The sequence below is a fragment of the Tenrec ecaudatus genome, unplaced genomic scaffold, assembly GCF_050624435.1.
Source record: "Tenrec ecaudatus isolate mTenEca1 unplaced genomic scaffold, mTenEca1.hap1 Scaffold_532, whole genome shotgun sequence".
In the NCBI taxonomy this organism is placed as follows: Eukaryota; Metazoa; Chordata; class Mammalia; order Afrosoricida; family Tenrecidae; genus Tenrec; species Tenrec ecaudatus.
This window is the reverse complement of record NW_027459447.1, coordinates 1,267,699-1,293,377: the sequence shown is the minus strand read 5'-3', so window position 1 is coordinate 1,293,377 and position 25,679 is coordinate 1,267,699. Positions and strand designations below refer to the sequence as shown.

At 36.1% G+C, this 25,679-nt stretch overlaps 1 protein-coding gene across 1 annotated transcript in view; it reads left to right on the top strand.

Moving 5' to 3' along the window:
- LOC142436651 (uncharacterized) overlaps window positions 1-24,817 on the top strand; it is a 328,715-nt gene extending 303,898 nt beyond the window's left edge. Inside the window, exons 4-8 of the mRNA XM_075540168.1 lie at window positions 1,660-1,814; window positions 20,717-20,864; window positions 22,501-22,598; window positions 23,049-23,156; window positions 23,365-24,817. The gene's annotated coding sequence lies outside the window, so the exon portion shown is untranslated. The remainder of the gene's footprint in view (window positions 1-1,659; window positions 1,815-20,716; window positions 20,865-22,500; window positions 22,599-23,048; window positions 23,157-23,364) is intronic.
- Window positions 24,818-25,679: the final 862 nt, after the last annotated feature.

Sequence of the window (25,679 nt, the reverse complement as noted above, 5' to 3'; positions counted from 1 at the left end):
AACGATAGGATTGTGATTAAAAGTAGAGGTGCTGGAGGCAAGCTGCCTGGGTTCAAACCCCTATCCTGTCACTCTTCAGCATTCCCAGAAAGCCGTAGGCACAGCTTCTTTCAGCCCATTTTCATGAATGTATACCCTACCTCAACTCATGCCATCCAACCATCAGCTTGGCTTAGGTTCCCTCGGCTCGGGTACAGCCTGTCATAGCCAATGCCCAGCTACTACTGCCTGCTTCTGTCGCCAGAACCCCACAGGCCTGTGGCTTCGCAGCAATCACCATTTTGTGTGTCTGTACCATTTCTGATCCATGGAGAGATTTATTTTTGAGTCCGGAGGTGTTTTTGGTTTTCTCTTTTAATCTTTTATTTATACCTCTAGATGTCTGGAGCAGAGGAAGCACATCAAAGCATAGGTTATTGTGCCATCTTCACCCAAAAGTTGATCACACTTCTGTGATTTAAAATTAAACGCAGATCTTAGAATCATCTAATCAAAGACTTTTGAAGCTGGAGAGAGTTAGAGGGATGATTAAGGCAAATAAGCCAATTGCAATAGGTAAGGGGTCTGCAGTCTTAAGAAGTTACGTGATTTACTGCTACCATGTACTGGTTCATTTTAGGGCAGGACAACAGCTAAAGTGTTGGGCTGCCTCAGGTGTCCTTTGCCGCTCTGTCCACTGCCATATGACCCTCTACAGGCTATCCTTAAGTGCCATGTTTCCTTCAAACAGAACCTGGAAAGAGATATCAATGTAAGCAATCAGAAAATGACAAGTCTCATTTTAAGACTGATAGATAATACTTGTTTACCCTTGAGAAATATGGAAGTGAAAGTCAGAGCATAGTATGCCCAGTACTGAATTGAAAATACCGTATATACTAGAATATAAGCCGACCCGAATATAAGCCGAAGTACCTAATTATTACCTGGGAAACCAGAAAAACTGATTGACTCGAGTGTAAGCCTAGGGTGGGAAATGCAGGATGTGAATTAACACAGAGACCCGAGGGGAGAGACAGAGCGCAGCCACAGACACATCCTTACCAGTTCAACTGTCTACATAAGTGAATCACTACGGGTGCTTCTGCGAATAGGAGCTATCCACGTCATAGGACGCCTCTGATTGGTTAGATGTGAGTAAACAAACATTCAAAGCCCTGCAGTGTCAGCGGGGCTTCAAATGAACAGTGGAGGAACGACAATCGCCCATGAGATGTTACACCTCGCTGGGGTACCACTGACCCATGCATAAGCCGAACCTCAGTTTTTCAGCACATTTTTTGTGCTTATACACGAGCATATACGGTATTTTCTTTAGAAGACCCAGTGCATTTGACTTTGTGGATGTCTATTGCCTTGGGTTTCTCTACGTTCCTGCAACTTACGAGATCAGTAATAGTGCCAATACTTCCAGCCACCCATATCATTGGGTTTAAAAAGCAACTGTGATGAATGGATCTGACCATCATTTACAGGGATAGCCTCTATTTCTGCTGTCATACAGACATGACAGGTAGGTTAATTTAGGAAATAAAAAAAGAGTGACCAAAATAGAGCAATACTCCCTTCTAATTAGGATTTCTGAATTTATTTTAGGATACAGGTTTAGAAACTGGTATTTTTATTAAAGTCTTTGGAACTGTTTTATTCTGTTTCTAGATCTTTTAGCTGTGCCTAAGCATCCGTATGCTGCTATGGAGAACTGGGGACTAAGTATTTTTGTGGAACAAAGAATACTACTGGATCCCAGTATGTCATCTATTTCTTATTTGCTGGATGTCACCATGGTCATTGTTCATGAGATATGTCACCAGGTATGAGAAAAAAAAAGATCAGGTGTAAGTATAATGTGCAAACGATTGAGAATGTAGAATGATTTCAGATACATAGATTAGGAGCTAAAGTATCATCCTTCTAATTAAGTTTTAATTATCCACTGAGGACTGCTTAATTCTTCCTAGAAGATAAGTCATTTTCCCCTGGATGGCAGCACAAACAAAACAAACACACAGTATATTGAAAAAGCAACTCTTATTCCGTTGACTTGAGTCATGAGGCGGCTCTGCCACTCGGCATCCTGTGTAGAGTCCTTCTCGGGCCACTGTTCCTTGTCAGCTCTGCTTTATCCTCTGTGATTATTGGGGTGTGTATATGGTAAATGCAGTGATAGCAATGATTTATTGCATTGCTGCAAGATGCAGCTGAATTTTGTGTACGTGTCAAAATGTGCTTTTGCTGAAATCAATTTGCTATTCCCTTTTCCCCATTACACAGACACTTAGGAAGTCTTTCACTAACTCAGCCGTAGACTCTTTGTTCTCAAATGATTGATATTTTTTGCCTTGGCATGTTTAGAAATTCATATGCAAATTAGTCAACTTTGTAGTGAAGCTAAGATAAAATTAATTTCACTTTGATTTTATACACTTGCTTACAATGAGTGGAAAGAATCGTCGAGCTTTTGCAGGGCTTATGGAATCCTGAATTTATTGAAGGAAAAAAAAACACACCGAAAAACATACGCTCATTCTAGTAAGAAGTAATAATTGCCCTGATTACCACAACTGTGTACAGGCTTTAGCTGAAAACATTAGGCATTTTATCATGCTGCAGTATGATTCTAATTTATCATAATCCACCAAAAATATAATCTATCAAAACTTAAAGAGTGGGGTGCAAAAAGGTTTCAGTGAGAAGTGAAATGCTAAGTACCAATAAATGAACTGGCAAACGATTCTGGAGCTCGGGATCCTTTCCTTAGATATTTGCCTTTTGCAGTGAAGTTGTGATGGAGAGATGCTGGTACCGGCATCCTGGTCACGTTGGGGATGTGCGCCTCTTTATCTGAGGTGCCATTGCTCAGATATCCAGGGCTTCTCTTTCATGGGGGAGAATCTAGTTTTCACCTAAGCATAAAATTCTTTGCAGGAAAAAGCACTTTTTCCTTGAATGTTCCTATGAATGACAAATTAGAAGCATTAACAAAGCACAAACTCCCTACCGTCAAGTCTACTCTAACTCGCTGAGCAGAACTGCCCCTGCTTCCAAGTCTGTACATCTTTACAGGGGTCGAGAGCCCCATCTTTCTCACCTGGAGTGTGCCAACTGCTGACCTTGGAGTTAACCACCCAGCGTGTAACTCACTTTGCCCCTGGAGCTCCTGGTTAGAAGCATAGTTCTGTAGCGGTAAGGCCGCACTGCTAATGCTTCAGTGGCTCATTAAACTGGATTCCCTTTATTCGATAGTCTACATAACTTCCTTGTGATCATTTAGTGGTGCTGTGCTATTTACTGTGAAAGAACAAACCAGGAAATAGGAGACACCTCCAAAAATGTTCAACTATTACTGCTACTTATATTTTATGCCATTCTGCCATTCTTCATTCCCGCTAAATACTCATGTTCCTGTGATTCTTACAATAGACGTATTTTAAAGGTAAAACGTGCATTTTTAAAAGTAAACATTATTTTTAAAAACTTTATATTTTGTGATCAAGAACTTTAGGGTACTCTCTTACTTTATTTTCTTAGAGATCTTCTTGGGTAAATGATACTTACTTTTGGATAGTGGAATATTCAGTCATCGCAGTCTTTATTGTGACTCTTAATGACTGTTTATAACCCGCCTCTTCCTTGCTCCTGTGGAATGCTCCTGGCTCGCCTGGCCTACGGCATTGTTGCCCCGTTGGCTTTTTTGTTTCCTAAACAGTTCTTTTCTACCACAGTGATGGCACCAACCATTACATCTGCCTGGAATCTTCTTCCCCATGGCTTTCTCATGGCTGGTTCCTTCTGTCATTAAAGTCTGAGCTCACATGTCACCTAGTTAGAGGGATCTTTTTTTTGGTTTTATTTTCCAATCTAAAGGGACCTTCTCCCCTGATCATATTTTATCGTGCTTTATCACAATCTGAAACGATAGGGTTCATGTGCTTCTTTATTTTTGCCTTTCTCATTTCACACCATCCCCAATAAAATGTCAGCTGTCTGAATTTTCACTGCTGGATTGCAAAATCTTTAGGATAATTCATGGAATATATACATATATATATTTTCCAGCAATAAAAAGCACATAGTTCGTTCAGCTTGACATCTGCTCACCCTCTTCTGCCCTTGGGGCTTTCCAATTGTAGGACTTTCCACATGTTGTTAAACTGTTTTCCGCTGTCTTCTCAAGCTGCCGTGTTTGGTTAAGATCTTTTATTATCTCTTCTTTTGAAATGCACTTGTTTGTCATGAAAGATGTCAGGTCCATTTCAATTTTACTTTTCTTAAGCCACTCACACCAATATGGAGAAATTTTTCTGGTGCTGTTTTGCTTTTAGAAGAAACATAATATATAAAAATTTCTCACACTTATTTTTTCATTTCTACCAGTTACTTTAGCTACTGTATGCTCAAAAGCAAGCTTCTGAGTCTTTTATGACATTGATTTTGCTATTCTCTATTTTCCTGTCTTTTTAATAGTCCTTTGATGTTATCCTATATTCATCTTTTCTTTGGTTCTTCGTGTTCAAGGCAGAACATCTAGAGATGATCTTTAAATTCAAGTACAATATACCAAAAAATTGAATTCTGATGCTAATGAACCTGTATTTAGTTTTCTCAGCTTCATCCTGAAATTGCCTATGAGGTTTTTGGTTTGTTTCACAGTCAGCCCCTGGTCTTGGTTTGACTGATGCTATTGCATTATTTCATTGTCATTTCACGCAGATGAGGTCATTTTCATTCTTCCATATTCTTCATGGTGAAGTCTATATGGACTGAGGCTTTTTATATTTTGAACAAGGATATTTGCAATAATGAAGTTATTGCTTTTAAACATATTTTATTATATGATTTCTAGCATTCTTTATCACTAAGGCCATATTTTCCAATTATTGATTTTTCCTTTTCATTTCCAACTTTGGAGTTTTAATCATGAATCACTATCAGTGCATCTTTATTTTATATTTGTTGAAGTTCAAGCTGAAGAGTTATGTGGTTGGTGTATGAATTTGAATAATAATTTTGCTGGCTTCATTGTCCTTGGTAGATATCATCCTATCACAGACAGCGTTATACTTCAAGATAGATCTTGAAATACTCCTTTTGATATTATCTACTAATCAATTCTCTTGAATTTGTCATACTAGAAATAATAATCCCTATGACTATCTGACAAAAAAATATTGGTCAATATTAGCCTGTTTTGGCTGTTACATATCTAGGATATTGGACTTTATGTGTTTCATTTCTTTTGTTTACAACTTCTAATTTTTCAGAGTTTAATTCACATATGCCATGTTCTTTTGAAGCTGTTCCTTCTCATTGTGAGTTGAGCCCCACCAGTAAATGAAGGTGCAGAAAGATGTTCTCCATCCGTGTCATTAGGTTAACTCTAACTTGAGGAGGAAACTCATTAAGATTTAAAACATAACTTTTTTAATAGAAAAAAATCCAACCTCCTTGCTTTTGGGTTGATTTTCAATTCAATTGAGCTTCCTCATAGGGTCTTCCAGGCTGTGATGCTTATGGCAGCTGACTGACACATCTTTTGTCTGAGGAACAGCTTGGGGTTTTAAACCTCCAACATTTTGATCAGCAAGCAAGCACTTTAAACAACAATATGCGGGTTGGTAGTCAACGTCTATATAGAAGTCATCTTACGGTTCCATGTTGAGCTGGGATCTGCATGGTTTGCAGTTTGGAACCACCAGGAGCTCTAGGAGGTCAAGATGGCACTCGACCCCCCTAAGCAGTTCCCATCTTGGAAACCCACAGGGGTCGCTGTGAGTCATCATCACCTCCATAACAGTGAGTTTTTGTTTTGTAATATTATGTACACATCAAAGGAGCTTAACAATAGTGTAATTCTCTTTCTTTCTTCTTGTCAGTTTTGTTATTTTTCATATATTTCCTTTATACAGATATATTTAAAAGCTAATAATATATTGTTATTATTCAATTATTTAAAATATATTTTAATAATAGGAAATATCCTTTATGTCTATCTATATAGTTTCTATTTGTTATATTCTTCATGAATTTGTTTTTTATTTCTTCTGTATAGCTTCACAGCCTTGTAACTTTATGGAGTAGCTGTATTCTATCCTTTAGGGCCACTCTGAGTTAAAATTGATTTGATGGCAGTGGGTTTTTTGTTAAAGGATTTCTTTAACATTTCTTGTAGTGAGAATCTGATAATAATAAATTCTTTCAAATGCTATGTGCCTGAAGAAATATTTAATTTTTGTTTTGTTTTTGAAAAATCATGAGGAACCAATGGAGAGTTTAAAAAGGAGGACTAAGAATTACATTTGTATTTCAAGAAAAATATTTATAAAGGTGTTATAGATATTGGAATTAATAAAACAAGTATGGATATCATTAGAGTACCCAGCATTTATTTTATTTTATTGTAATGTATTATGTTGTTACATTCAATTAAATTTTACTTCTGTGCCTCTGCACTCGTCTTCCTTTGTGTCTCAGTTGCTAGTCAATTTTAACTTCTGCCAACGATCAAGCCTCTCATTACATAGATGTTATGTTAGATTATCATCTCTGTAGTTATTTACTTAATAATTAATCTAATTATTCCCACTTCTGTTTCATTGATCTTCCGGAATTGTAACGTCACCCTGATTTAAATATTTTCATAATCTTAGGATAGAAAGAGGAAGAATGAGAACTGTTCTGTGAAAACAGGTTAGTTAGCTCAGTAATCTTTCATAATAGCTTTAAAAAGAGAATAAATGATAAAAGTGCAATGAAAACAGGAAAGCACTGTCCATAAACCGGAAAGACTGGAAAGGATGGATTGAGACAGTCTCTTTGCTCTAAAAGCACAAAGAGAAATAAGAATCAATGACCCAATGACCTGGATGATGAGAGTGAGAAAATGCTCATTAAATTTACATAAGATGCTAAGTTGGAAAGGTTTAGTGTAAGCTTAGAAGTGAGAAACAGATTTCTAAATGACAAGCAAATTTAAAGACGATCCTTTAAATGTGAACGTATTTCATCACTTATATGAAGATTACAACATTTTAGAGACCAGCTACAATGACAAAAATCAGAGCTGAACAATATTCACAAGGAACAAATTTTAAAAAATAGACATTTTAACTTGCAATGTTCTGGTGGTATAACTAAAGTTTTTAAATATTCATGTACCTATTAGATTAAACATATCTAACTTATATGTCTTCTACACAAATGGACATGAAAAGCCAGCCTGTCCTTTAGAACTGCTGGTTCTATTGATACCAGGCTCCCCATCTATAGCATTACGTCATCCAGACCCTGGTTAATAATCGGGAAAGTGCACAGATTAATTCTATGCACAGAATGTATTGGTTCTATAGAACAGAAATGAAATTAGAGAGTGCTTTCTCAAGAATGTTGTAACCTAGTGAACAAAAACCCAAAACCAAACAGTGCTGTGAAATCAAGTCTGACTCAGAGCCACAGTACCTTCAACAATAAATTGTTTCTCAAGCCAGTGATTACTTAAATTATATCAGTTTATGGTAATTCCTGGATACTTCACAATACTCTTCAGCCCCCCTTTCTCTCATTCTGTTTGCCAGGACATTCTGTCAGCTCTCCCCTCAAAATAATTCCAGAGTTTGAACCCTTTTCCTCACCAACAATATTGCTATCTTGTTCGAATGACCAACCCCTTGCCTTAGTCGTAAGAAGCTCTGGTGGGGCTCGAGGTCAGCAGCAGTTCGAGCCCATTGCTTGCTCCATGGGAAAAAGACGAGGCTACCTGCTCTCAGAGGTTTTCAGTCTCAGAAACCTGTAAAGAGTCACTGCGAGTCAGGACAGACAGCATGTCAGTGGTCTTTGTTTTCTTTCTTCAGCATTTTCCCAAATAGTCTTTCTGGAACTAATCCTGCTCCTGTACAGTTGAATTTTAACCAGTCAGCTTGATATATTTTTTTACCCTTAAGTCAGATGCCATCTTTAACTGTTAAGGCATTATCTAATGTCAAAACTTTTACAATGACTCCCTACCAAAGTGGGGATAAAAGCCAATCTTTACAGTGAACTCATAAGACCCAACCTCTGATCTCCACTCATCCAAATCTCCCCAACTTGCCAGTGACCTTAACTTCCCTCTTCCCTCTGTGGTTTTGCCTCTTATGACTCCCTTCTCAGGTCTCCTTTCTCACCACGCCCTGATTTCTGATGACTACATCCAGTTCGCTCCAGGGTCAGGCCTTTGTGACGGGCTGTCTTCTCTACGTAGAGTTCTATTTAAACCATTGTCCTGATTCTGTTAGCTGTACCGCATCTTCTGTGTAAAGGCCACCTTTTCAAAGACGACTTCCATGTAAAAAATGACAGCGAACACGTTCATTCTTCATTTCCCTTATTTTGATTCATACATCAATTTGTCCCTTAGCATTTGTCACTTTATAACATATATATATTTTATTCTATATTATATTTACTATGTCTACTGCTCTACCCCTGCTTACTAACATCCCACACCTCCACTGTAAATGTTCTAGAGAGATATTAGCCCGTACTATTCACTCATGTGTATCCAGTATTCATTAAATGGTATACAGTATATATTTAATAAATACTGATTGACTTTAATTAAAGTGGCTATCAGAAAAAGCAATATAAGCAAAATGCCATGATATTTATGAGAGAAATATCGCATCTTTTTATAAGAATTAGAAAAATGAGTTGGTATTTGAACTAGGATGAAGATGTTAAGGACATAATGTCATGTCAATTCAGGAGGGGAAATGAAGATTGTTTTGCCCAAGTATTTTGTTCTCTAATGGGGTCTCCTGGGTCCTGTCACATTTAAGCTGACCCCTCAGCTTTGACCCCTGGGGACCTCTTTTCGTTCACTTAGCTCTCCTCCTGTTCTTTGAACTCTCCGCCTCGGGCACAATCAACTTCCGAGTTCTGCAACTTCTTCCTATTCTGTTTTTTTAATCACTTTATTGGGGGCTCATACAACTCATCACAATCCATCCATCCATCCATTGTGTCAAGCACATTTGCACATGTGTTGCCATCATCATTCTCAAAACATTTGCTTTCCACTTGAGCCCTTGATATCAGCTCCTCATTCCCCTCGTCCCCCCACCACTTTTCTGTCCCTCATGAACCCCTGATAATTTATAAATTATTATAATTTTGTCATATCTTACATGTCTCCCTTCACCCACTTTTCTGTTGTCCAACCCCCAGAGAGGAAGTTATATGTAGATCCTTATAATTGGTTCCCCCTTTCTACCCCACTTTCCCTTCACCCTCCCAGTATCGCCATTCACACCACTGGCCCTGAAGGGATCATCTTCCTGGATTCCCTGTGTTTCCATTTCCTATCTGTACAAGTGTACATCCTCTGGTTCAGCTAGATTTGTAAGGTGGAATTGGGATCTTGATGAGGGGAGGGGAGCATTTAGGAAGTAGAGGAAAGTTGTGTTTCATTGTTGCTATTCTGAACCCTCATCTAAACAATCCTTCTTCGCCTTTGCTGTCTCTATCCATAGTCTCAACTACATTTATACTATCAAATGTAGTTAATGACTGTTTTGTTCTCTTCATGTTCCCATACATGGCGTATATATGAGGGGGTAGCCCCCCAAAGTGGAATTTTTTCAAAGCTATGTATTTATTAATTATTATTATGTTACAAAACAACCTTATGATCTTTAAAGTACTCTCCATTAAACTTAATACATTTGTCAAATCTGTGATTCCATTATTGGAAACATTTTCCAAACTCATCTGTTTGGATGGCTGACTGCACCTCCCTCATGTTTTTCTTCACCTCTTCTGTGCCTTGAAGTTGCTGCCCTTTCATGTCCTTCTTCATTCATAGAAACAAAAAGAAGTCACATGGAGGTAGGTCAGGTGAGTAAGTTGCGAGCGACAAGAGAGGCATGCTGTTTTTTGCCAAAAACGGGTGCACTGAGATAGCTGCCTGAGCAGGTGCGTTGTTGTGGTGGAAATCCCAGTCCCTCGTCTGCCACAAATCAGGTCTTCTTTGTCATACACTGTTACATGATCTTGTCAGACCCTCTCAGTAGGAAGCTTGATTGACCTGATGGGTAAACTCCAAATGCACTATGCCCCTCACCTAAAAAACAAACAAATGAGCATCATCTTGATCTTTTAGTTTCATTTGATAAGTGTTTTTTTGTTTGTTTTGGGGGTACAATTAAAGATGGCATCTTCATTGGCTTGATTGATGTTTGCTTTCAGGCTCCTAAGAATCGCACCATGTCTCCTCACTAGTAATTACCTTAGAAAAAAAGAAAAGTCTGGTCGTTTCCTACCTGTTCTTTTAAAGCCATGACATGCTTCTACTGGCTGCTCCTTTTCCTGGCCAATGATTACCCGAGGCACCAATTTCCTAGCAACCTTTCCCATTCCCAAATCTTCAGTTAAAATTCACTGAACTGAGTTGCAATATAATCCAGCTAGTCCTCCATCTCATCCGTGGTCTCTTGCTGGTCCTCAAGCACAAGTGCATGAATTTTGTCAACATTTTCTTCTGTGCAGGAAGCTGATGGACTTTCCATAACAAGGGTTGTCATCAGTTGACATTGTACCTTTTCAGAAATGAGAAACACACCCATGCACCTGTTTTTTCCATACCACTGTCCTAAGCTGTGTTCAACATCTGCCAGGTTCTGCAGCGTTTTTCCCAAGCAGGAAACAAAATTTCTGACCTTCACACTGTTCTCTTAAATTGGCCATCACAAAAAAATGAGCTTTAAGCAAAACCGCCTTTATGAAGATATTCACTGTGGCCAGACAGAGCCCTATGTAACACCAGAGGTGCACTAATTTACAGCAAGTTGCTCTCTGTAGGGGGCAAATGCACACTACAAATGCTCTGCCTCAGGAGCTTTTTCCCTTTATTGGGCGGAGGAGTGCCCCTGATGTTGGTTAACATAGTCTCTGTGGTCACTCTCAGAAACAAAGTTGGAGAACAGACTTTTGGTCAGATTTATGAAGGTATTAATATTAATATACATAATAGTAGCAATTTTTGTTAGCACCTTTTGTTTTAAAGAATTTACACTATTATCTTTACCACTCCTGTAAAATAGATATTATTATATTCAATTTATCAATCAGGAGAGATGCAAATAACTTAATGATTTAAATAATTAATGATTTAAAGCTGTGCTCATGCTTCTAGGCAGCAGAGATATCTATCCATATATTCTTTTACTTCTCTAGTATATCATTCTTTAAATAGAAATATGATTTGAGATGTAATCTTTTGCTACAGATGTAAGTAAAGCATATGTGCTTTTTATTAATATTCTGTATGAATAAGTAAATACAGTGTATTAATGTATAGTTTACATTAAATGAAGGCTTAAGAAATGTAGGTTATGTGATCTGGGAGGTCACTATCAATATTCAGAGAGTACATTGGAACTGACTCAATGATAATGGTTTGATTTTTTTATTTTCAATCATCTCAGTTCAAAAATGTGAATAATATTAAGAGACTGAAAAAATTAGGTGAAGACGAGAGGGGCAGAAAGAGGATCCGAGGTGGCGGGGGGAAGCGAGAGCAGTTACATATATTCCCTCTGCAGGCTAGAATTCTAAGAGTTAGTAATTGGCTCCAATGCATGAATGGTCACCATAGGAAAACCAGTCACCACAGTTCTGTCAACATCAGGGTCAGAATAAGATAAATGGCCCGAAATTCCAGTAGCAAATTTCAGATGATGTAAGAAAGAACTTTTTGGTATAAAAAGCAATTCAGTATTTGCATGTGAAATACTAAAGATAATAAGAATTGATTTTTAAATGTATTTGAAAATTAAATTACCAAAATAGATTAGAAGACCATTGGAAAAATATTTCTCAATGTTGGTTTCATAGTACATGGTAGTTGACACATGTAATGCACAGCCTTTAATTTATTAAAATTAGTTTTACTTGAATACATTTCTGCTTGCATCATCCCTTCTCTACTTTGGTTATAAATTTACATTTAATGATAGGAGAAGCTAATTACTTGCTTCTAAGGTAAAAGAAATTAATATTGAAGTAATTTCTGTCTATCTGGCTTGTCTGCTGGTATCTCTAAAAAATCTTGAAAAGAATTTTCCAGATGAAATATACTTTTGACTCTTATTCTTTATTACTTGAGTGTCTTGGCTTAGCTTTTGGCCTTGAAGGACCGTTAGAATAGGCCAGAGGTGATTTTAAGACATAGTGTAAAGGAAAAGCTTCTTTGTTCTTGTAAAGAAAATGTACATAGTGAAAGGACATGATTTTATTGGCATTTCTATGATAAATGCCTTTACCACTTACTGGTAAATTATTAATTTGTGCTTTTTGCTGAACGAAGTAAGTTTTCTCTTGTCCATATTTAGTTCATCACTGTTTGAATGCTTTTTTTTTCTATTTTCTTGGGCAAAATTTAATACCAAGAACAGCTTCTTTTTTCTTCTTTTTATACTTGGTTGAGCTTGTAGTTCTCCTACCTAGATGTTCTGGACTTATTTAGCATTTATTTGATAAAACTGTCTTTTATTAAGTGAAAATAGGTAAAAGGCTCCTTACTTGTATTCATCTCATTACTAGATTAATACAGGCAGAGATTATAATGCTTTCTCTGCTCCTCTTGGGTCAAATTATTTTGTTGTTACCTAGTGTTTTAGCTATATTAATTTTAAAATTCCTTTGTTGCATCATGTTCAATCATTTTTATTTCACTAAAATGTTTAAATAAGTGCAATACTTGTTTTGAAATTATTTACCTAGTCTTTCGTATGATCCTTTCTGGTAGTTGGAATTGTGATAACATGACACACACACGCACACACCGCTATCCTAGTTTTATCTTATATAAATTGACTGTAGTAAAATTCTACTTTGCAGTGTTCTCAACTATTTCTTTGGCTACTCTTGTTATTCTTAGTATTTGCAGATGTAATGAAAAGCCTAATTCTAATGACTTTTGCACTTATTTATGTATTCAATAGCTTTAATTAAGAATAAAATTTGCCTTGTAAATTAGTACACATGGCGATGTACAAAGATTATGCTATTCCCACAACTTACTATCCTGCTATCTATGGGACTTACTATCATCTATGGGACTCTAATTCACTTAGGCTAGGAGGTACCTTCACTGCATTTCCAGTGGAGCTTCAAGGTCAATCCAATCCTGAATCTGTCTGAATCTCAGATTGTTTTATAAATGATATACAGAGAAGAAATGGATATTGAAGACAAACAGTGAAAAGAAGTGGAAATAAACCAATGCATATTCCCACAGCACATACTTAGTAAAGGGTGTTTCGAGAATGGAGAGATTCTATAATATTTAGAAAAAGGACAAATAACAAAGTTAGAAATGAATTGAGGCTTAAAAGACAAACGAGCAAGTCAACTGGAATTAAACGTTGACATATTTCTACAAACAAGAAGTATAGAAAAAGCAAATGAACAGTGATATAACATCTTTTATAAAAATTAGTTTTGGGAGAAAACGCTAAATAAGTATATTCACAATATACATAATCTGATAGTAGTGGAAAATATGAGACATTTAACTTAATCAAATTATCCTGTAGAATAATAATGTGTTGTTTTAGCATCTTATAGGCTTTTTAGTCATCATAAACATTAGTCCATTTAAAATCAGCCTGATATACCAATGTATACTATAAAAATTTTGAAAGCTATATCTGATTACCAGATACATATAGAATTCAAAAGTTTCATCATCAGGCCCACTTTAATTATCTCTTTTTATGTAGATCCAAAGCTATGCAGTACTTATCAGGTATCAAACAGTTCACCTATGTTAATTGAACAAATTAAAATCTCAGTCAGAATTTCTGCTTCAATTAGGTCTAATACTGAGGTATCACACAAGAAAGACACAATTCTGTTCCGAGCTAACAAACAAGCAGCCATTATTGGCTCAGGTTACATTTTTGAAAGCAAATACACTATTTCTTTTGAAATAATGAAAAAAAATGGCCACAGTTTTACAGGTTTTGCCAGGATTTATTTTAGGAAGGCTGTTGGCTATTTGATAACCTACTGAGAACATTATCTGGAGACTACCTCTTCACTTCATCAGTCATTCTATTGCATATTGCCTGGTAACACTGATAGCAAGTTGCTGCTTTTTCTGTTTCTTAAAAATAGAATGTCTTTCTGGTTTCTTTAGTGAGTTTTTTTTATATAAGTATTAGAACACTTGGCCCTGGTTTCATACAGCATAATCTTAACTTTTAAAAAAAGAGAGAGAGAGAGGTTAAAAGAAATACTGAAGTGAGCTTTTGTCTTGAGGACATTTTTTCCAACGAAGAGCATTTGCACATATATTTTCAAGGTTTCATGTAGTGACAGAAAGGGAGCAAAGCCAATGGTGAGAAATTTAATGAGATAGTTTACAGAAAGAAAAATGAAAAAGTGCCCCTTTAGCGCAAAGGGACTACAAAGAATTTTTCTGTTCTAAATCTAGGTGGTGAGTGAAGAAGAAAAGAACCTTTCCCCTAAAATTTGGAATTGCATTACAAACCTTAAGTCTTTATTTTAAAATGCTTGGTTCACTAATCAAAATGCTCCAAGATTCCAGGCTTAATGTAAACAAAATACATTCTAGATCAACCCAAATGTATACTTCATTACAAATTATTTCTACAGATTATAAAGAGTACTTTATAGTAAAAAAATCACCATTTACACGAAGAAATATGGTTCCATGTGTGGGTATATGCTAATAGAGGAAGTAGACATAAAAACAGTCATGTATACAATTAAGATAATGAATATGTCAAGTATGAGGTATAAATATTATATTAATAAATTGAGGAAATAAGATATTTGAACATATGACCAAAATGCAAGCAGTTTTGGAGAACAACTGAGGGGGAAATGAAAATGGAATTATGTTTTGAAACAGTAAATAAGTTTAATGTAGATTAGAGGAAACTGAAGAGAGACTTGTGAACTGAATCACAGGAGTATGGAAAATCCAGAGTAAAACATAAAGGGAAAGAGAGAAGAGATATCAAAGAGAGACAATGGGGGATAAAGAGAAAGTCTAAGGTATGGACCTTCCATTGGCCCAAAGCTTTGTTTCATTTACATTATGTTTCTACTCTTTGTTTTTTTTATTTGAATTATTGCTTTTTAACATCAAGACCTATAGTTTTTGCCTTAAAGACTGATCTCATTCTTAGAAACAGAACTTTGCTTAATCTATGTTTTTCTTACAGTGATGAATTCTACACATGAGAACCACTTAAAATAATTATCTTTATTGCTCTTTAATGGCATCTTTAGCAAGACAAAGGTACTGTGTTTGTTTTAAAAAATAAACACTACATATGTTTTTACATTGTTGCTGGTACATTGAGTCAGTTCTAACAACAGAATGAAACACCGCTCGGTCCTGTGCTATACTTGCAGTCACTGTCATGGCGAGCTCAGCATTGAAGCCACCATGGAAATCCATCTACTCCAGGGTCTTTCTTGCTGTTTTGTAAGTACTTACGTCACTTATTTGAGCTTTCAACGAGCTGAACCATGGGTTAGTACATTGTCTGCCTGGGGTCATACTGTCCATCAATAGCAGAGCAAAGATTTCAACCTGGTTTACCTGACTCCAAATTCTGCCTTCTCATATATATTGACCTTTTAGCAGAGCATTTGTTTGATCTCTGTTTTGGAGAGGCCTTTAGGTATAATTTCCTGCCTGTCCAAGGGAATTGCTCTCCTACATATATGGCTTCTAAAATCGCTTTTGATCAGAGGTTTTCTTTCTCCCACTCTTACATAATTTGCCCTAGTTAACTTTTCCTGGTGTGTACTCCCATTTTTGTTTAGACAAGGAGTCTAAGGGATGCAGACAACGGCTGTCTTGAAGTTGGAAGTCTCCGAATAGCTATCTGGAAGAGAGAGGATGGAACAGTGTAGGCTAGAGGATGCTACAGGCATGGTTAGGCTTTCTTAAAGGGCAGAGCAGACCCCAAACCAATAGACTGGTTTATCTCAGTAGCCTGATTGTAATACTTTTCTAATGAGAAGCAATTAATTTAGCAATATAAAAAGATCCAATTTACGGTAGAGAATTTTTGGTGTACATGCCCTTGGTAAGCACTTAAAGCTAGCGTGAAAAAAAAGATCCTCCAGTTGAATGTTTGGGCTTTGTCATATAGTCCCCAAGTTGATTTTCAGCTCCATCCTGATGAAGTGGAAACCTTTTGTTGCCACACCATTTTCCTTCCTGAAAGATATCAGCCATATCAGTAACTTCATGACTCAGTTGCTTCCTGCTCTTCCTGAAGCAATTAAAACAATTAAAACAATTTCAGTGTTAATTAAAATGTCCAAGAAATTTTTTTTCAAATTTGAAATAAAGCATGGATGTAAGACTGGGGGAAAGTTACCATGTTCACAGATGCCTGAAATGGCAACGCTTGTCATTATTATAACAACCTGTAAACAATGTGTGCCAGTTGATTTTGTGTAATTTTCCTATATTCATTAAGTTATTTAATACTCATGACAACTAAATACTTTAGACACGGTTTCCATCCACATTGTATAGATGAAAAACTAAGACAATAATTTAAATAACATAACAAAATTAACAACTTCCGAACTCAGGATTAAAACACTGGCAGTTGTATCTGTACCTTTTAATAGATATGTGTGTGTGTGTGTGTGTGTGTGTGTGAGAAATGTTTTCAATTGTGAATTAGGTCAGGGAATTATATTTCATACCTTCAACCAGGGAATTATAATTCATACCATCAACTGCATTCAACAGTTCAAACTACTCCTTAGCACAGCCCCCCAATTTCTCTTTCCTTCTTATGGACGCCCATCCTCCCTTTCACAGAATCCATTACCTGTCATTATTGAAATTCCAAGCTTTCTCTTCCCACCCTCTCTCCCTAGGGAACCTCCAAGGTCTGATCCCTTTGATATACAAATCTTGCCCTTGACTTTTATCTTTATAGAAGTGGTCTGCTATGTTATTTGTCCTTATTTGATTGATGAACTTTGCTCAGCATAATGTTCTCCAGGTCCATCTGTCTTACGTTTCATGTTTTCATCATGGTTTTTAGTGATGAATAGTATTCCACTGCACAAATGTTTCTTTATCTGTTTCCTCTCATGGGAATTTGAGTAGTTTCCAACTTCTTGTTATTTTGAACAGTATTGAGATAACCACGAAAGTGCATATGTTTGTTTATATTATGGCTCTTATCTCCCCAGCAGACACTTTGCTGTATTAGATGGAATTTATATTCCCAGTTCTTTGAGGTGGTGCCGTTTGCTTTCCACGGTTGTTATGAATAGACCGGCCGGCAGCGTGTGAGATTGCAGTCTCACTGCACCTTCTGCAGCATTTGCTGTTTTCTGTTTCGTTTTTAATTGCACTGTGTTGTCAGTCTTTATTTTGACTTGCTTCTCTTGGATGGGTAATTATTGTTAACATTTGTCTCATGTTTTGTAGCCATTTGGATATCATTTTTGGTTAACTGTTTATTCATATCCTTAGCCTACTGTTAGCAGTTTCACTGATGTGTAAGTTATATATTATTCAATTCAAAGTTCAGTCATATTAAAAACAGCTGTGACATCATTGCCACAGTCCATTTTGAAACCTTTCCTTCTTCCTTGTGCTCATTGTTGTTAGCTCCTTGTTTCCCCTCCAAGTTTCCCAGCGTGTCCTTACGAAACTCCTGAGGCAGTTTGTGTCTGTATAGATTTGCTTACCCTGGATTTAATTTACAGAAAACAACAAAAAAAGTAAACAAAAATAACAACAAAATAAACCAGAGAAAAACTTCAATTAGAAAATATTAAAATTTGGAACAACTTTAAATGGGTCTACAAAGAGATGACATGATAGCCATATCCGTCATAAGCTACAATGTACTCTGTCTTGAAGAGCAAGACTATTTCTCTCCCTAGTATGTGGTCAGAGAGGATTCTCCAGAGGTTTAATCCACATGCAAATGCATTTTAGGCTTTCACTGTCATCCGTAACCTCAGCAAAGTATGTAGATGCTCAAAGTGTACGCTCTCATACTGTTCCACCTCTGGATTTGGATTTGATTATTGACAAGCCTCTCTCAGATGGCTGCTTATTTTAAGATTAAAAGACCCCAGAAACAGTTCTTTTAGATAGCTGTGTACTATCTGAATTCTTCACCACACTTTGTAATGGATTGTCCCCATATTTTCAGTGAACTCTCCCTGAGGACAATAATCAAGTAGAACCATGATAGAAGAAAGAATTGTTCTCATGAGGGAGGGTGGGGAGAGGAGAGAGCTGATACCAAGGCCTCAAGTAGAAATTGTTTTGGAAATATTGATGTAAATATATGTACAAGTGTACTTAATATTAATGAATAATGGATTGTTAAAGATTTGGAAGAGCCCCCCCAATAAAATGATTAATTTAATTTAAAAATAAATACATAATTTTTTCCATGTCAGTAATATTATTATTGTTTGTTTTCAATGACATCAGGGTCTGCCCTATGTGAATTTCATCTGGGAGCCCTTACCCTATCCACTCTATAGGCCTGATCTTGATATTTTAGATTTCATTTTATTTCCAAAACTCAGAGAACTTTGAAAAGGAATACAAATTGAGTCCCTCAAAATTACCAAAACTGCCAGTTTGATATTGTGTAAAGCAGAGAGCAGAATTCTTTCAGGAAGTGTTATAGCGATAGGAACATTTCTTTCAGGAGTGTATAGACCTAGATGGAAGATATGTCAAGGAATAATAACTTTTATCAATAACTTAATATTATTAAGTTACAATAATAATATTTTCTATAATAAAGGAATACTTCTTTACTTATTTTCAAACTCATGACAATCTGTAGAAATGCAGATAAAAATTTTTGCATATGGAACTGAATTTGAAAACTCCAAATAATGTATCTAATTGCTAAACAATTTTATTTTTAGAAATATTTTTCTTCAGCATAGAATAATGGATTTTTAATACTTTTTTCAATGCCAATATAACATAATCCATGGCATATGTTAAGTGGAGGCAATTTTATGACCAACATACTAATTGATGTTTATAATTAAAAACTCAGGGAGACAAATGATTTAAAAGCACAAAATATTGGACGACATGGCTCTTTTGGGAAAGAAAATCTAGTAATTATTTCTATAAAAATTGTATACAATTTTCATTAGGAAGTTACTCTTGAAAGAAAATTTTAAATATGATTGAAATGTGACTCCAGGGAAGACATAAAGCTCTTTATTTTTGTTGCCATGGTCAACTTTCATGCTGTTCCTGACAGGATGTGTAGAATGGAAATTGTGCAAGAAGAGTGTTACACATATAACCATATATAAGCTATATTAGCTCTAGGAAATTTGGAAATTATCTAAGAATTTGGGGTACTTTTCACAGTTCCTTTTACTGAGGATGAACTTGCCCCACGAAGTCTGTCTTCATATCTGGATTTTATCTTGAATATGATAAATGTATCTGGAAGCTAATGTTCATTTATAGAATAATTTTTGCTTGACACATCAAATTTGGACTCAATAATGTGGCAAACTAAATAATGTTCCTTTGTTAATCTAATAGGTTATGATCATGGTTCTCAAGTCTTAAAATGTATAGTTCACCATTATGTGTTCATTTCAGATTTTTAAAATTGATGAATTGGGTGAGCGTTTGCTGAAAAGGTCCGTTTCTCATGCAGCAACCCACAAACATTTTGTTTCACATCACTGATTGCGTTTCCCTCCATGTAACACCACGTATCCCAATCCCTGCCGGTATTTCCACTTGTCAATGTTGTCCTTGGGTAAACACTGCCCTTTGGATCTCTCAGCGGTTGATGGTTGAGAAATGGGTGTGCCTTCTTGAGAAGTGCCGTTTATGCTGCCTTGGTTCTGTAAGACTTGTGTATGCAGTCCACCAGCGAGGAGAGATACTTACTGTGGCTTTTTTTGGGTGGGGAGAGGTCAGGGGCAGGGGGTAAGGATTGGCTTTTTAAATACAAACCGTATATATTTAGATAATTCTCAAGAGATACATTTTAATATCTTCCAAGAAATCTGACATTGGTCCCCAAAGGAATATGAAATCATCTTGGAAATCCAAAGAAATCCAAAGATGATAATATTTAAAATTTTTTGTTTTTGAATTCTTTTAGAATCGTACTCTGATTTTTTTATAAGTGTTAAAGAAAGCAGTGCAATTTTTAAAAGCAGATACGAAATGCTTACACTGCAAGGTAGCACTCAAAACTCTTGAGTTGCTTTCTATTATCTAACCCTGCTTTTTAAAGCAATCATGACACAGAACTACATGAAAAGCAACAAGAATACGTGGAGAAACCAAAATTTCAAGTCAATGAGCAATTATTTTTTACTTTTTACCTCTGAACCATTTCTGTGAATGAAAATAAAAAGGGTTGATTTTTATCCAAATTCAACAATCTTTCCTTTTTAAACATACAGCGTCTAGTTTTTCTGTGTGTTCGTTAAATTTTTAACTTACTATATGTATTAAGGGACGTTGCCATCTTTTGATATATTTAAAAGGTGAATCATTGTGTTTTTAAACACTAAGAATGGCTTCTTTATTCTGTGACAAATCATGCTGGTAGTCTGTTATTTGTATATGTAAAACCTTCCTTTTTGCCTTATCATGTATCTGTTACACACATCATTAACATTCTGTTCTTTGTTTGTGCAGAGCCGGCTACTTGCCTCAGAATATTCCCCTGGAGATGATCAGATACCTATCTGAGGAAAAGGATTTTCTTCCTTGGCATGCTGCCAGCCGGGCTCTTTATCCTCTGGATAAATTGCTGGACCGCATGGAGAACTATAATGTCTTCAATGTAATCATATATATTCTCTTACTCTCATAAGATAAGCTGTTATTTTCCTATTTGCTATTCACCATTGACTCTACGTTATTTTCGTTCTTTCTTCTAATTTGCGTGATTACTTTTGTCCTGATTTTTCTTTTCCACACTGATGAAAATTATTCGAAGAAATTTATTACAAGCGACGTTTTTTTCCTGCCTCAAAGTGTCAATTAATCTTCAATGAATGCTTCGGAATTTAAGAACAAATATACAGAGCAAATCCTTAAAGTTCAACCGACTTCCCGATAGTTAAAGGACGCCGTGTTCACAAAGGACTTCCCCTGGTTAGAGAGGGTCCAAAAATCTAGCAGAATATAGACAGTTTCAGCAAGGCTTCTTAGTCATTATTTTTATCCAAAAGGGCAGAGTGAATTCAATTCACTTCCTTAATTAACGAGGATAAGATCAACATTGAGGCCAAAGCCCATTCATAATTGGGTCCAAGGGGACACAGGAGAGCAAACAACAGATAATCCAAATAGACGTGAGGACATGACACACGTTCCAACAGCCTGACCAGATTTCCAGAGCTGAAGCCTGGGAAACCAAATTGCACTGCTAACACCAACTAATCTAATTTAATCATCACTTTAAATAAGATTCAGATTAAAGACTGTTAATAAGCTTTTGATTTCCAAATTTTCTATCAGTTGTGAGGCTTTGCATATGACAATACGTTTCTGTGCCGTCTATTATCTTTGCTCACTGTTTTGCTCTCCTTCAAAGAGCCTGTTTCTGTCTTATAAAATCGTCTTGTGACATATTGGCTATACTGACTAACTTACGTATTTGGAAACTATATTTCCACGTCATGAAACTGGCTATTCAAGCCATTCTAAATGTCAGAGAGCCATCACAGGTCCTTCTTTCATCAGACGCTCAAAGAAATGTGGCGTTTCCATTGTGGTACAAATAATATCTACTAGAGAAAGACATATACTTTTCTTTTTTCCTTAACAAAACACACTGTAATGAAATTTTTGTAAAAGTAACACACATTTTTGTGTAATTTTTAGTTTTAAATAGTGTGTGATGCCAGACATTTCATTTTCAATAAAAGTTAAAAATTGCTTTGAATATATCATTAGCTGAATCGATTGTTGATTCTGAAATACCATGTAATTATACTGAAGATCATTCTGTGGCTTTCAGTTCAACAATAATAGTCTGTAGGCTGGCTGGGCCTACATAATACTTTAAGTATATTCTACTGGTAGAAAATAAATGTTATGTGCTCACGTTCTTATAGCATATCTATAGTAAATCTTATAGATATATAGTATTTCTTATAGAATATCAAGTCCAAGTATCATCAACGTTACTATTTATTCATTTGGTTGTAAACATTGTCAATGTTATAAATCATTCTTTTGTCCAATAGGAAAAGTAGACTTCCAAATTTTGATAGTATTAGATCTGTGTGTCCTGTATTTGAATTGCTAAGTTAAGTAACATTGTAATTGGGAAGTTATTGTGCTCATAATTTCAGTGTTATTTGAAAGCAGCTATATTTAGAAAGTGTGTTTTTGTTATTATAACATTTTAGTGGTCAGAATAGAGATGTTTCAAGCTGACACCATCTTTCTACCTTCCTTGTTCCATTTAGGAATATATTTTGAAGCAAGTGGCAACAACATATCTCAAACTTGGATGGCCCAAAAATAATTTTAATGGATCCCTTGTTCAAGCATCTTACCAACACGAGTACTGTATTATTTGATTATTCTTTCAGTTTCTCCATGAGCTATACAATAAAATCGTACTAGTGGCATTGTGGTTTTAGCTGCATGAGATGATCTTTCTTTCACGCTTGATCTTTCATTTCCGTTTTCTGGGAGGATCGCTACGGGGCAGCAGGTCCATTGCTTGACACGAGGACCCAGGTGTCCTTGCCATGTTTAATGTGAGCTCTGCCTTAATGAAGTAGTGAGATGGACTTATACCCTCCTCTGTGTACTGATTCCAGATCTGACTTTTATAGATCTCTGCTTAATTGTCTCTTCACAAGTAGTTTGTAATTTCAGAATCTAAAAAGCATCTATCTTTATGTTCATTCTTTACTAACCAACTGTTTATTTAATGTTGCCCCGACTTTCTCTTCAGACAGTAACACTGCTGTTTCATTTCATTTTTCTTCCTTTTAATGCCGTCTAGAGAACTACGCAGAGAGGTTATAATGCTGGTGTGCAGTTTTGGTAACAAGCACTGTCACCAACAGGCATCAACACTTATATCAGATTGGATTTCCAGCAACAGGAACAGGTAAATTGAAAACAGTCCTGTGTTGCTCAGATGATTTCAAACTGCTTTCAGAGTCTCAGTTGATGCATTCCATTTTCAATGCTGAAGTATTAGAGAGAAAGCAAAGGGATGTTTGTTCTGGTTCATAGTTTCAAATACAATGGCTTGAAAATAACAATATATTTCAAGTTTTAGGCTATCTTTCTTAATTTATGCCCTTATGTTTCAGGTATGAAGCTAAGTCAACAAGTATTGTTCCTAGTGTTTCAGCTCATGCATACTTGGGTCCATCCAAAACAACATGTCCCTGCCATCAGTGCTATAGAGGAGTTCTCTAAGTTGAATACTCACCCTAGTCTCATGAAGGCATTAGACTGAAGACAAAAACGATAACAACCACATCTCGCTGCCATCGGTCAATTCTGACGTTTAGCAAGCTTATAGGTGGAAGAGAGATGGGGTTTCCTATTCCTATAAAGAGTTAAAATCTTGGAAACCTACAGGGGCAGTTCTGCTCTGACTAACAAGGTCACTGGGGCTGAATTGACTCTGGGTTTTCCAGCGGTCGATGTTTATGGAAGCAGACAGCCTCATCAGACCATTCTCCCTCAAAGTAGCCCGTGCCTTTACACTACTGCTCAATGCAAACCTTACGAGGCCACCAGGCTCCTTCATTAGGACAGTCAGGTGCAGTCAAGAAAAATGTCCAGTCAAGGCAGTGGCTTTTGCGGGGCCCTATTAACCCATTGAAATTCAAGACAGAGCGATCAGCCAGAAGGTTATGGCAACTGTTTATTCATACTTTTTATCCCAAAAGAGTAATTCTGATAGATTTTCTTGAAGGGCACTGAACAATTACAAAGACTTATTAGGAAGAAGCTGAAAAAAAAAATGGAAACAGCATCTGTGAAAAAAAAGACCAGGAAATTTGCCCCAAGGAATTATTTTTCCATCCGAATGATGCACCTGCTAATTCTTTGGGGGTGGAGGAGGCTATTATGAGAATTTTCTTGGGAAAATTTACCCCTTCCAGCAAACAGCCATGATTTTGCTCCTTGAGATTTCACTTTGTCCCCAAATTTCAAAGGGAATGTAAAAGGGCATGATTTGAGCCCATCAGGTTACCTAGCATGCTGTTTGGACTGGCTGTAAATCAAAGGACTGGGAAAGCCTTAGAATTAGAGAGATGGAAACACTGGATTTACGAGTGTGTAGAACTATGTCAAGAACCAACAACTGCCTTATACTTTGATATTTTATTAATAAAGATTTCATTTTGATATTTTTGTTTTATGAGATTTATATGGTTTTATAGCAGTCATTTTTATTTACCCTTGTGCAAAGCACCGGCTTGTTTCTAGTTGTGATAGCTTGGCCGTCATTCCATGAAAGGAAATCATTAAATTGGGGGAATCTCATTAAGGCTCTTGATAAAACCATGTTATTCTTTCAGAAACATTTATCTGCATATGTTATAAGCAAAGTAGCACAACAAACATGAATATTAAAAAATACAAATGGAAAGGAGATCTTTATTCTTTCAGTGATCCCTGGCAGCGACCTTGAACTTGTATCTTATCTGAAAATTTCACAGTCCAACAGGTCACTAGTGCATAATATGTGGTTAAAGTAATTTAATGTAATTGTTTTCAGAAAAAATTGAATATTAATGAAAGAAATATTAAGCATAAAAGAAAAATCCATTTATCTTCTTACTCTAGTGTTTAAACTTTCTGTAAGCATATTTGTAAAGATTTTCATACTCCTTTTTTTCATACATTGAACTACAAACGCATGCCCCACTCCAGTCATTGGCCTCTGTGTTTATTAATGTCAGAAGGGAAGGGCAGGATAGGGAGTCAGAGGACTTTATCGAGATGACGCCTGTGCCTCATAGGTGAGTCAGGGATGACCATCATGGACAGCAGAGGCAAGGTCTCGTTCCAGATGAGCACAGAGAACAGCAGAGTCTCTATAAGCTGCTATGGAACAAACTGGCATTTTCCTTGTCAGGAGTTACTTATGTTTAAATTTAGTATCTAAATGGCTCCAGTTCAAAGGGTAACTATCCTGTTTTAAAGGTTGCTGAGGGAAATATTTCACTGCAATATTTAGTAATTTGTCATAATTTTCATATCCCCTAGCATTTTTCTGTTTTCCCTTTAAGTTAAGTTAATCATTTTGAGCCTTGTACTAAGCTATGAGGGAAAATATTTTATCATTATATCTCTCAATTGATCCATCATATAATTGATGACAGTGATTAAATGCTTCATCAGTCTTCTGAAGAACTAAAAAAAAAATCTTCATTTAAAAAATATTTTCCTAGTGATAATCCTTTTGCTAAGTCTCTGGAAACTATTATATTTGACCTGAACATGTTAAATGAAGTTTTTTCCTCCGTATTTCTTATCCTGCCCTTCAATTCAACTACATATTACTAGGTTATAAAAATAAAATGTAGAGCTACTTAAAATCAATACATGCCTTTTATTAGAGTTGATAGTTGTAGTTTAAACTTTCATTTTTTAAAAAGATTCTTGA